The sequence below is a fragment of the Lactuca saligna genome, chromosome 6 (assembly GCF_052625555.1).
Source record: "Lactuca saligna cultivar CGN05327 chromosome 6, ASM5262555v1, whole genome shotgun sequence".
In the NCBI taxonomy this organism is placed as follows: Eukaryota; Viridiplantae; Streptophyta; class Magnoliopsida; order Asterales; family Asteraceae; genus Lactuca; species Lactuca saligna.
The window spans coordinates 10,129,541-10,144,015 of NC_136422.1; positions in this window are offsets into that span (position 1 = coordinate 10,129,541).

Sequence of the window (14,475 nt, forward strand, 5' to 3'; positions counted from 1 at the left end):
ATGTGAAATCTCTCTCAAATATCTCTATGTATGAGAAATCTCTCCAAGAATGTCAAATCTCTCCCAAATCTCTCCAAGTATGTGAAATCTCTCGCAAATATCTCTTTGTATGAGAAATCTCTCCAAGAATGTCAAATCTCTCCCAAATCTCTCCAAGTATGTGAAATCTCTCCCAAATCTCTCTCAAAATTTCCTGTAACTTTTTAGAATCATTCGGGTCAATCCGACCCTTAATCGGGTCAAAAACGGCTCAAAACGAAGTGAAAACGAGTAAAATAGGCTTCAGGAACCGAAACCCTTCTTAGGAACCGAAACCAAGAAGAGAGGCCTCTCGGGCCGAAACTCGCGAGGACCGAGCCTCTGTCTCGGTCTCCCCTCTCGGTCTCTGTCTCTGCTCGCATCTCGGTTCCATGCCGCCTCTCTGTCTCTGCTCGCATCTCGGTTCCTCCCGCCTCTCTGTCTCCTTCTCTCCTCTCTGTCTCTGTTCGCTTCTCTACTCTCTCTTCCCTTCTCTCGGTCTCTGCTCTCTCTCTTCTCTTCTCTCGGTTTCTCCTCCCCTCTCGGTTTCTCGAAAATCTTCAAGTCATCTCCAAGTGTTCTTGAGTTAAACACTTCCATTCTTCAACAATCATCTACTAAAATCACTTAAGGTGAGTTCATACCCCTACATTTTCATGTTTTCTCAAGTTTTTAGGGGGGGGGGGGGGGGAATACAAGTTAAAACACCAAGAACACAACTAAGTTTTTCTAACAGCCTTTATCAGAAAAGTTCAACTCCATTCACGGACTGTTTTGGGCAACTTAAACATTTTTGTTTTCAAAGTTGTATAAGGTGCAAATAGTTCAAGTTCTTAGCTTTAAAATGACTACTTGCACCTCTCCATACGATTTTTCTACAATTTATGGTGATTTTTACAAAACTGCCTATCATTTCAAACAACAATCCGGACCAGTCTGTGATTTTGGACTTATTCACCCAAGTTGGAGGTCATTAAAAATCGTAATAAAAATTATGACAAAACTAGACACATTTTGGGAACTCTCAGAATTTACGGATCTAGTTTTCGACTTCGTATGATTTTTCTATGATTTTTCCAAAACAGTGCAGAATGGTTAAAGTTAGCTAACAGCATATAAATATCATAACACTTTATATTATGTTGAGCAAAGTGTATAATCATAAGTTCTAATTATTGAATGTGTTTCTTTGTTAGTTTATCATCATGAACTAAAACTAAGTCATTCATAATAAATATTATACATTCATTTTAGAACACATATAATAAACTATAAAAAGTATAGTTTAATGGATTCATAACATTAATGCATTTCCATAAAAGAGTTCTTACATATCACAAACGTTTTAGATAAACTATAATAGGTATAGTTTATGATTTATCACACAACACACTCGTACAAATAGGGTACGTTCATACAGAAAAGATTTACATTCACACACATTTCACGTAAACTTGTTAACTTAAATTGTGAGACATTCTCTTCCCGTACGTCCGAGTGCGGGATATAATTCCTGGTAGTTATAATCAGAATCTCCTGGAGGGAGAACGTGATACTTGTATATAGATCTATATTGGGTTTGACACCCCACACCTTGCTGTTAGCTACAGTGGGACCTGCAGGTCTACGGGTGACAAATATTATTTCAGTTTCGCGACGCCTGAGAAACGTCGTGGCAGGTTCACATAGTCATAGTATGATTATAGCGACTCACATAGGGATATAACAATCCATAAAGTTTACGGGATTTTATTTATAAAACCTAAATGGGTTTTATGTCGATTTAAAATCACTTTTTATCTCAATGAGTACATATATCACTGTACACTTTCGGTTTTGGTAAATTATGCCTACACATCATTTGAAACCACATTTATATCTTTAACTATGGCCAATACTTGTTATTTCTCGGTTCTCGGATTTAGGACTAGATATACATAAAGTATTAACAAACATAAGAAAATACGGAAATTTCATTTAATTCAAACGCGTTCATGTCCATTTAAACACATATCATTTTCTATTAGTAAGAGAGGTTACTTATACATTTTGGTCTTCGGTCATAAGACTACATTACACATATTTTAAAGAAAATATCGGATTTTCTGGATACATATTCTAATGCTTTTAAAAGGAAAACGGTTTACTTTTCTATCGAAATCTCTTATGAACTCACCAACCTTTGTGTTGACACTTTTTCAAAACTACTTGTATTCTCAGGAATTTAGTGAAAACAGGAAATCAACAACGTTTTGAGGATGGGACGATAAATCGTCAAACAGTTCATTTTGTATCATAATGTAATTGATGTGAATCATGTAAACATGTGCTTTGATGTAACTTTTTCAATTATATTTGTGATGGTTGTATTTACTTTGAGCACTATTATACTCATTGTTGTGATACTCTACATGAAGTCCTCCACCCCCGGACGTTTCCGCCTTCCTTGGTTTGGGGGTGTGAAAGAAATTATGTATATGGGTCCATTATTTGCGTTCTAAAATTTGATTATGATTACGGCATCCCTTTTCATAATCTGAATTATGAGAACTTGGCAAATAAAAATGGAAATATTATAGCAAAAGACTGGTTTAGTCTTTATGTGAGACATCATGACTCGTGTCCCATATGCTTCGGATATAGGATCGATTACATATCCTATATTCATCCTTTCTAAAATTTTCCAAATGCCTGGGGCATTAAGAAGGGAAAAGGTCTAGAACTGAATATGACTAAAATGATTAAGCAATTTTTGAGGAAAATCTAAGGTTACTAAAGATTGGTTGCTCAAGGACAGTTGGAAGTATAGTGATAATTTTGGGAGGACCATATTGACGTAATCTATAAGGAGGCAACTCTTGTTCAGAAGTGATAGTCAAAATGGAATATGGAAATGTTTCAAAGATAGAAATTATTCAATCTGTGTAAGATTAGGAAACTTAATGCAAGAAGGATGTTTCCAAGGAGTTGATCTCCTTTGGAATACTCTGTAATGATTGTTGCCAAGTATTTGTGAATTTGTGCATAATCATTACAAGAGGATCGATTCATATAAGTTTAGAATCTAACAGATTTCGATAAATGGCATGAATTTGGAATTCTTGCATTTGCGGTAGGGATTTTGGACTGTGAAATGAGAATCATTGGAGTTATGTTCAATTGATCTATTTCACAAAGTAAAGATCATAGACAAACATAGTATGCATACTTGGTGTGTGGCATGACTAGTGTTTAAAAATACATAGTGTACATTCTTGGAGCAAGGGACAACTATTGTTTGAATTCAAGAATAAAGTTGATAGCTGAAACAGTATACAATGAATAATGTGTAATCATATGGTGATAAATAAAATGTGTTTTATTTATATTCATAAGTTCTGAGACCATATTAGATTCGATTATTATTGTGTTTCACTTTGCATTTTTTGACTTCCAGGATAACTAGGTCATTGTTCTAATTGACTAAGTTATTCAAACCATCCACAGTCAGTCATATGTTGGAAGTAGATATGAATTAAGACTATCATGGGTTGGCTTGTAGAGGTCTAAGATGTTGGACAAAGGGCTACAACACTCATGAGTGCTCATAAGTTCTGAGTATTGGATTCAACCCGCGCTCGTTGGAATCAATTCATGGATTTTTATCACGAGTGATCATGAGACGATAATATCTTATATTCTTCAAACCTAGAGATATGAGTTGTTACTATGAGTTGATAGTACATTGATTGCACGAAAACGCATTGGTAACTCGATGTTATAAAACGTGCCTTTGTGTATGATTCAACAAGTAGTAGAACAAGCCATATGAGTCGAAGTTTATCCATTCCTTTTACCTTCGGGATAAAAGCGATATCTGTGGGCCCCTCGATGATTTGATGATGACAAATGGAAGTGCTCGGTCAGGCTAGGACTGATTTGATTTGTTCAATTAGTCAGTCGTCATAAATCGGAAATCGGGAAACAACAAATGGACAGAGAGAATGATTATAATCCATGTCTCAGTCCATATGATATCTAGAATGGAGTAATATATGATCCCTTATCTAATGGACAAGTCATTGATAAAGGTCAGAGTTCATCTACAAGGTCAGAGTTCGACGGAAGCTTTTGAGAGCTACGATTGCCAGTCGGTTCTTGAAGTCATACGCAATAATAGTTTTAGACTTATCCAAGTGGGAGAATTTTGGATTAATGTCTAAGTCCATAACTATAATTGGTAAGAGTTGACCTGACCCGGCATGGTCCATTTGGGTTGCATGGTATCATGCACTTAGATAGACTAAGTGAGAGAAATAAGACACTTATGGTTATTAATATATTATAAGTTCTAGTATATTAATAATAAGAATAATAATATTTAATTAGTATTGATCAAAAATTAATTTAGAATTAATTATGTGATCAAAAGAAGACTAATTAAATATATAGGTTGATTGTGTAAATCACCCATACTTATATAGTGGGCTAATGCTCCATGGATTATCTAGTTGGGTTGAACCCATAGGATACTCCATGGAGGTTACATAACCCATGGGTCATGGAAATGAAAGGTCATGACAATTAGGGCTTACATGGTGTAACCCTAATTGTAACACACTATATAAGCATCATATTATTCACCAAAATCGACCGCTAGTGTGTGTAAAAGAAGGGATAACCGATTTCATGAGTTGTAGAATTCTCTCAAGTTATTACAAGTGTATTTGGTGTTGTGTGAACCATTTGAGGTGTCACACTTGAGGCACTAGGCACTCAAGCTTCATGAAGACATTCTACATCAAAGAGGTATGTATTCTATCTTGTTATATTTATTGTTTTGTATGCTAGATTAGGATAATACCTTGGAAGTTCATATTTGCATGTATAATAGAGAAAACATAGATCCAAGGTATTTAGGGTTGCATGTACACTTAGGAGTGTTAGAATGCTCAAAACCCAACAAATAACAGGTGCGAACTCGGCCTTAAACCTGGTCGTGATATCACTCCAGGCCATAGCATCCAATGCATTGTCATCTCCAATGGCTCTCCCGACCTCCCCCACCAATTATGTGTCCTGCCCTTAAGAAGACAGGATGCGAGCCTAACCTTGTCCCCCTCGGAACACCTACTGATGCGGAAAGCGTTGGCAACATCCACCAACCATCTGGTACCGGCAATGGGGTCTCGAGCCCTTTGGTTAATCAGAAGCTCCACATTTAATGAACTCTCTGAACGTGATCATATGCGATCCCATCATGGCTGCCACCTGAGTGCGAAACGTACTCAATCTCTCATCCATAAGCTCCAGAATACCCTCCTTGATTGAACCGAAGATCACAAGAGTCTGCTCAAGTATGCTATGCGTGATCTCTAAGGAGATGAACTCTCTAGTCTGCTCATCCAAATGCTCGACTCCAGAGCCTGAAACTGATCCCTCTTCAGCACCTGAACTGCCAACTGCTGGTCGAGGGCATAAAACCACCATTCTGAAAACACATAATGAAAAACATCAGAATACAATTATAACTCGAGGGATCATATCTACTACAAATTCCCTAGTCTTGTCTCATCCTTCCTTGATTCGAGTACGAATCCTCTACTCTCAATAGTATGGGCCTATACTACCTTCCACGTCTATTCATACTTTCCTCAAGAAGTGCCTTGACCCAAACAAGTCCCTCCTACTGCTACTACTCTCTGCTACTCTCATCCTAGGCTTGCCCTAGGGTAATCACCATGCCACTCTCTGCCATCAGTTGCATAAGAAGTCCCTGCCTTCTCCCCTAACTAGCTCGTGAATACTATTACATATTACTTAGACCTGATAATTCTTCGAATGAGAGATCCTACCCCACAACAATTGGACTCAAACGATAGTTGCAAAATAGGGCTAGACCTAACCTTCTGAAATTATTCAGTCCTTGCAATATGTAACTTAACATATTTGTTTATTAGTTAGTGGAAGACAACTAGAACTCCTAAAAGCACAAAGCAAGCAACATTCGAACATTGATTACACATAATCAAGCATATACTACTCAAGCTATCATCCTGACTAATCTATACTAGCATGCAGTTCTCAAAAAGTTGAAATACATATAGCAGGTACATAAGGCATCCTTCCTAGATCCTTAGCCATAATCTACCATGCTGTTCTAAATAAGCTGATAATCATAACATTAACTTGTATGGGTAATTTGGGAGTACTTACTTGGGCTCGGTTGATTGCATGCACCACACCCTTTTCTTTTTTTCAAAGTTCTTTTCTCAAAAAATTTCTTATCGCTTTTTCCAAAACTCTTTTCTTTTGCGAAAATTAATTTTCCTTTTGAAAATTTCTATACCAATTCCTTAATTTGAGTTAAGACACATCCGGAAGTGTGCCTGAATCCCTCAAACCAAGGCTCTGATACCAACTTGTAACATCCAAAAATACCAGCCAAAAATTTCGTTTCCAAAATCATTTAATAAACATAAATATCATCACCATAGACTAAAATCATAGAACATGTATCTTAAATTCTCATAAAATTTGTCAACATATCACAGTCTCATATAAAATATCAGAGTAGACTCCCAGGCTAATAAAATGTGGTGTGTGCCATGCCATTAACTTGAGCCCTTCCCTTTGCTAGATGAAGTACCTGAAACCAAAACTGAAACTATAGACACGAAGCTTAGTGAGCTCCCCCATACTACCACATACCGTACAAAGCACATATAACAAATAACATAACTCTAAGACTACTCCCAACTGCATCGGGACGAAACCCGACATCGAACTCCTGTCCGACATCAGGCTCACCCCGACATCCAGCCGCACCGGACATCGGGCTTACCCTGGCACATACATAACATAATCACATAATCTGCATCGGGCTTTCCCCGACAACGGACTGAAGCCCGAAACAAATAACATATAACACATAAACTAGCATACATTAGGCATGCCCGGAAATACATGACACATGGCATAATGATTAACATACATAGGGCTTGCCCCTGCATCAGGCTTACCCCAGAGCACTTAACACAATACATATAACATAATCGCATATACTGCATCGGGCTTGCTCGGCATCGTACTGGAGTCCGAGACACATAACACAACACATATAGATGCATGAATCACAAAGACATCAAGCATACTTAAGTACTTCTCGGGACCACCCCGACATCGAACTGAAGTCCAGAAACATATAAATTGCATTGGGCTAGCCCCGACATCAGGCTTACTCCGGCATACTCTACTACTTAAACGGGTCGGAATTGGTGCCTTAGACCCGTTCTTACTGGAGGAAAACTCACCTCGTGTGACTGACTGCTGCAACTCTCGGTGAGAAATATCTATCAGCTGCTCCGTCGACTCTCTGTCTATAATTTCCATAAAGACACTTAGTCATAATCTCATCACTGATCTTAGGGTAAAATGACTATTTTACCCCTGGCCAAAGTCAATATCCTGGTCAAAGTCAACTTCTAGTTGACTCGACTTTCTGAGTTGGCCCGCCAACTCGCTGAGTCCCTATCCCTTCATCTGTCCCCAACCCGACTCAACTCGTCGAGTTTAGCAAGAACTCGACGAGTTCTCCTTCAATCATATCATCGGAACAATCTTCAATTGACTCGCCAAGTTCCTCCTTGAACTCGTCGAGTTTATCTTTGTCATATGAGCGTGTCTAGTCTGTGACTTGCTGAGTTGTATGTGTTGGATTAATGTCTAAGTCCATAACTATAATTGGTAAGACTTGACCCGACCCGGCATGGTCCATTTGGGTTGCATGGCATCATGCACTTGGATAGACTATAATGAGAGAAATAAGACACTTACGGTTATTAATATATTATAAGTTCTAGTATATTAATAATAAGAATAATGAGATTATTTAATTAGTATTGATCAAGAATTAATCTAGTATTAATTAAGTGATCAAAAGAAGACTAATTAAATATATGGGTTGATTGTGTAAATCATTCATTCTTATATATGTGGGCTTGTGATCCAAGATTCCTTATGTTGGACTAAGTCCATGGGGTGACCCATGGATACTCCATGGAGGTTAAAACCCATGGAGCATAAGGAATGGGTAAAGTCATGAGTTACATGGTGTAACCCTAATAGCCACCATATAAAAGAAACCCATGGCTCAAGAAATCGTGACTATGACTAACACTATGTGTATGTATGAGGGCTAGACGATTTTATGAAGTGTTCTAATTTCTCTCTAAGTTATTCCAAGTGCTTATGGTGTTGTGTGAACCATTTGAGGTGTCACACTTGGGGCACTAGGCACTCAAGCTTCATGAAGACAAGCACTATCAAAGAGGTATGTATTCTATCTTGTTATATCCATTATTTTGTATGCTAGATTAGGATAATACCTTGGATGTTCATATTTGCATGTATAATAGAGAAAACATAGATCCAAGGTATTTAGGGTTGCATGTACACTTAGGAGTGTTAGAATGCTCATAACCCAACAGTGGTATCAGAGCCTAGGCTTGTTTTCTTGTTATACCTGCAATAGAAGCTGAAAAATCGAGTTTTGATGCTGTCAGCCCAGCTGACTCACCGAGTCCATGAAGGGACTCGACGAGTCCAAGGCAAAATGCATCCAACTCGCCGAGTTGTGTTCATGCACTCGACGAGTTGGACCCCAGACAGCATATCTTCGAGGTTTTTGGCTAGAAATGGACTAGGAACATTACCCTAAGTTGTTTTTGAACTTATAAACTTATTTTTAATGTGGTAATGTTCATGCTAATCCATTTTCAAAGATAATTGTCAATAGATTCATGTTTTGTATTAGTTTAAAGGTTAGACTAATTACATGAAAAAGTTTGATTTGAATTATCTTGTTCTTATGAGTTTCTTAGATTAATAGAAAAGTTGAGTGAAAAAGTTGTTTTCAATCCAAATTAATCTAAGAGTTGAGTATAAAATGTGTTTGTGTAACTTATCCTTAAGTTACATGAAGAGTCACATTAAAGACTCATAAAACTCATAAAGTTGGCAAAGGTTACAAAAAAGATGAAGAGTCTTGTCCTTAAGTTATGGAGGTTCAAGAGTCACTTCATTAATAAATAAATAAATAAAATATGTAACCTTAATTAATTCCATAAGTTATAAAATAAAGAAAAGATTAATTCTTTATTAGTTTAAAGTCTTCCATAATTTCTCCACAAGTTATGGAACTTGAAGAGTTTTTGGATTAAAACTACTTTAAATACATAAGTTATGGAATTAATTAGTTTTGAATGTTTCAAAACTTGCCCTCAAGTTTTGGAATTTGTAAAGTTTTCTCTTATGAATACTTTAATTCCAAGTTAGCCCTTAGAATTTTAAAAGTTAAAATTCAACCCTTATACTTTATAATATTATAAGTTAATAATATTTATATGTATAAGAGTAAAGTCGGTCTTACCGCTAGTACGCCTCATTCACGAAGCCGGTCTATAAGGTGGGTATAAGGTTGTTGCCTATAAAATGGCAACTTAATGGGTGTTCACTCTCACCCACCGCTCGCTTGACTGGTGGAGGGTCGTTAGCCGAACGGGTTTGACATGACTATAATTCTCCCTTCATTAAAAGTATTAATGATAAATACTAAGTAACTAAACTTTTAATAAATACCCAATCTTAGTTACTTAGGAAAATGTGAATAAGGTGCTAATCCATGAAATTACACTTTGCACTTTGTTTAAGTCGGTTAGTGGAGCGTGTGTGGTTAACCGGCACACTAACTCGTATTTAACAAGGTAGGTGAAGGGTGACTTAATGTTTATCATAGTATCGATGGAGCGTGTGTGGTTAACCGGAACATCGATTGAGGGATAAACACTTAAGGGTACCAAGTAATTTGCATGGTTACTTCACACCTTGTTTTGTGATCCTCGGCATCCCAGTCACAAAACCTGAAGGGCACACTCGAGATTGAAACATGCCATTGAACAGTTCAATGAATCTCAAAAGATCTAGGAGTTTCAAAAACCAATTAAAACCTAATAATATATTTCGTTTATCTTGGTGGAAATTGGTGAATCGTCATTCACCTACCTTCAAATTGTTTTATAGCTTGGATTACGGCATACCTCTTCTAAGTTATAAAATAGTTTGTTGGGTCCTAGCCTTAATATTTTCATATTGGGTGTCGTATTAAGGACTCAAAGATCAACTATCTTGAATATCTCCCATAACATGTCTGGTTTAGACATTTATGATCTTCCCAAATCTCTTGGAACAAGCTTTCCTAAATGAAGATGATGTCCCATGGATATCATACTTCTCTCTCCTCTTCCAATTATTCTCCCTATCCCACAAGTTCTTTAAAAGTTTAAGGTCACTCAAGCCCTATTGGTAAGGCAAGGTCTAGGTGTGATCACATCTTGGAGATGTAGTCACATATTGACAAGCCGGGAGAGTTGGGTGTCAAAGTCTTGAGAAAGTTAGTGGCTCAACTACTTTCTAAATCACATAGTGAGTTCCTTTGGGACACCTATGAAATAGACTATGACAAGACCCTTAATGATCTTATCTATTGTTAAGATCAACTTCCTGAAACTTTATGGACATTGACAATGGTGACACTGGAAATACAGAAAAAAGCATTCTCTTCCCAATGGAAAGGGATCGGCCATAGTCAACTCGGTTGAACAAATGGTAAAGAGAAAAAAAGCTAAGTCTGTAATAGGCCTGTGTACCATTATCAAAGGGTCCATATGTTTATATTGCCAAAGTAAGGGTCATTAGTTGCGAAGCTGCCTAATTTACCTAAGGATGTTAAAGTCAATAAGATTGACTCTACTTCAGGTAAAAGTCCACAAATCTAACTCTGTTAAGTTTCTATTCTGAGATTCCTGATACATGTTGTGACTGGGTCACATGGTAATGTTTTAAGAATCAAAGAAAAGTAAAGGAACTTAAAGAAAGAATACGCTGAATCTGATCGCATAGATGGATTTCTATCGCGTAGTTTGAAGATCGGATTCTTGAGCTACTTCTTAGGAGTTATGAGATATTGCTAAGGAATAGACAACAACAAGTTTTCGTATGGATTGTAAGGATAAGTTTTTCCGCATAGTTTTAAAATAAAAAGAAAATTTTGATGTTATTTATTTTAAAATATCCTTACAATGGCATTTGAGGAAAAATTGTTGCTTATACGATTCCATTAATAGCAAGAGTGGAAATATGAAATTGATTCTTTCATTTGTGGTAATGTCTAAATTTACCAAACAAGGAAAGATTCTCATCATCCAAAGTCTCAATTGGACCGGGACTTGGAATCATGCAAATTCTATAGCATGATGAATGAGAACTTTCAAGTATTGGAAAATTAAGACTAATTACTTATTCACATGAATGTGTGAGTCAAGTAATGGACTAAGGGGTCGAGTACATAGTCATGTGCACTGATTAAGTCCACCACAAAAAATGTAAGGCTATTCGTCATAGTTTACTAAAGCTCAGTAAATATGATTATACTTACAAGCTTAAGTGTAACTCTGAGACATTGGAAAAGGTTCCAATGCATGGCAGAGCGAATAAGAAGAATCAAATTAGGCAGAAGGATAAAAGTTTCTCAAATCTGAAAAGATGGGAGAGTACTTTAGTATCAGTTTTGTGATCATCTTAATAATTAAGAAACCATATCAAAATTAGTTCTCTAAGGAAGTCTTAGTGCATTCTTATGACTAAGAAGAAGGGATCTTGAATTGTTGAAATGGTTAAATCAAGAAGACGAGTCATACTTCGTTTCAATACAAGTCTTAGAGTCATACTCCAAGATTGTAATATGAGTGACATGTCTTAAATAAGGTTTAAAACACTTGACAAATGTAAGAGTAAAAGTTTTCTACTCTTGTACATTTGAAATTGGTAAGTTGTGATGTTTTGGATAAAACAAAGACCAACTTCGGCCAATTGTGTGAAGTGTTTGTCTTGATTAGAATCCACACTATCTCTTGGATGTTTGACAAGGAAGTCTTATAGGTCAAGAGGACAGTGGGAGTCTTAAAGGTCTTGAAATTCTCAAGAACTAATCAAGAATGAAACCTGAAGTTCTTCACTAGCACACGACTTGAGGTTTATAACCTATCGTGTTGACATATTCTGTGCCCATTCCAGTTAAAGTTGGCTTTGCATATGAGTTCTTAGAGTTCTCAATGTGTTGCACAACAACTTGGAAGCAATGGTAGGCCCTTGAGCTACCAGGTGGCAAAGAAATTAAGATTGAGTTCAGTCCATATGAGTTTGGATCTGTCATTAACCTTGTCTTGTGACTATGGTTTTGACAATTCACATGGATAAGAACACATACACCATTAAATCTAAGTGTCATAAAGTTTCTCTCCGATTCATGAAAATGATGGTGAGGAAACACTTTCACTAAGTAGATTTAGTTAGATAGCAATTGGGATATTTGCATTCTCAAAGTCGTTAGTGGAGCGTGTGTGGTTTACCGGCACACTAACTTGGACTTGTGAAAAATGGCAAAGGTCAAAACGATCAAGACTATGATTACGGCATCCCTTTTCATAGCTCTTAAAATTGTTTTGACACACCCATGAGCTATCTAAGGGAAGGTGTATGTTTTTGATAAAGTCTTATCAAAACAATCTAGTATCAGAAATCTGAACTTTGGTCAGAAAGTCAATAAAGTATTGATTTCTAGAAGTCGAGCTTTCTGAGTACATGTCAAAGCTAGTGGGAGCATAAGTGTTATGCTAATAATCATCATGTTAGTGGGAGCATGATAATTATGATAAGTATTACAAGCTAGCAATGTTAATTATAGAAAACAAAAGGTTTCAACTGGGAAAAAGTTGTTTTGCTATAATTAAGGGAGAGGAAATTATACTTCATCTCAAATCTATAAGCTTAGATCATGAGGTTTTAATCATTTAGTCAAGGATATATATGAATTTCATGTTGGAATGGCTCAACATAAGGAAATTCTGTATATGGGTCCATTATTTGCGTTCTTAAATTCGATTATGATTACGGCATCCCTTTTCATAATCTGAATTATGAGAACTTGGCAAATTGAAATGGAAATGTTATAGCAAAAGACTGGTTTAGTCTTTATGTGAGACATCATGAATCGTGTCCCATATGCTTCGGATATAGGATCGATTACATGTGCTATATTCATCCTTTCTAAAATTTTCCAAATGCCTAGGGCAATAAGAAAGGAAAAGGTTTAGAACTGGATATGACTAAAAGGATTAAACAATTGTCGAGGAAAATCTAAGGTTTACCAAAGATTGGTTGCTCAAGGACAGTTGGAAGTATAGTGATAATTCTGGAAGGACCATATTGACATAATCTGTAAGGAGGCAACTCTTGTTCAGAAGTGATAGTCGAAATGGAATCTGGAAATGTTTCAAAGTTAGAATTTTCAATCTGTGTAAGATTAAGGAAACTTAATGCAAGAAGGATGGTTCCAAGGACTTGATCTCCTTTGGAATGCTCTGTAATGATTGTTGTTAAGTCTTTCTGACTTTGTGCATAATCATTACAAGAGGATCGATGCATATAAGTTTAGAATCTAACAGATTTCAGTAAATGACATGAATTTGGAATTCTTGCATTTGCAGTAAGGATTTGGGAGTGTGAAAAGAGAATCATTGAAGTTATGTTCATTTGATCTAGTTCACAAAATAAAGATCATAGACAAACATAGTATGCATACTTGGTGTATGGCATGACTAGTGTTTAGAAAAACATAGTGTACATGCTTGGAGCATGGGACAACTATTGTTCTAAATTCAAGAATAATGTTGATAGCTGAAACAATATACAATAAATAATGTGTAATCATATGGTGATAAATAAAAGGTGTTTTATTTATATTCATAAGTTTTGAGACCATATTGGATTCAATTATTATTGTGTTTCACTTTGCATGTTTTGACTTCCCGAATAAACTAGGTTATTCTTCCGGAATGACTAAGTTATTCAAACCATCCACAGTCGGTCATATGTTGGAAGTAGATATGAATTAAGACTGTCATGAGTTGGCTTGTAGAGGTCTAAGTTGTTGGACAAATGGCTACAACACTCATGAGTGCTCATAAGTTCTGAGTATTGGATTCAACCCGCGCTCATTGGAATCACTTCATGGATTTTATCACGAGTGATCATGAGACGATAATATCTTATATTCTTCAAACCTAGAGATATGAGTTGTTACTATGAGTTGGTTGTACATTGATTGCACGAAACTGCATTTGGTAACTCGGTGCTATAAAACGTGTCTTTGTGTATGATTCAACAAGTAGTAGAACAAGCCATATAAGTCGAAGTTTATCCATTCCTTTTACCTTCGAGATGAAAGCGATATCTGTGGGCCCCTCGATGATTTGATGATGACAAATGGAAGTGCTCGGCCGGGCCAGGACTGATTTGATTTGTTCAATTAGTCAGTCGTCATAAGTCGGAAATCGGGAAACAACAAATGGACAGAGAGAA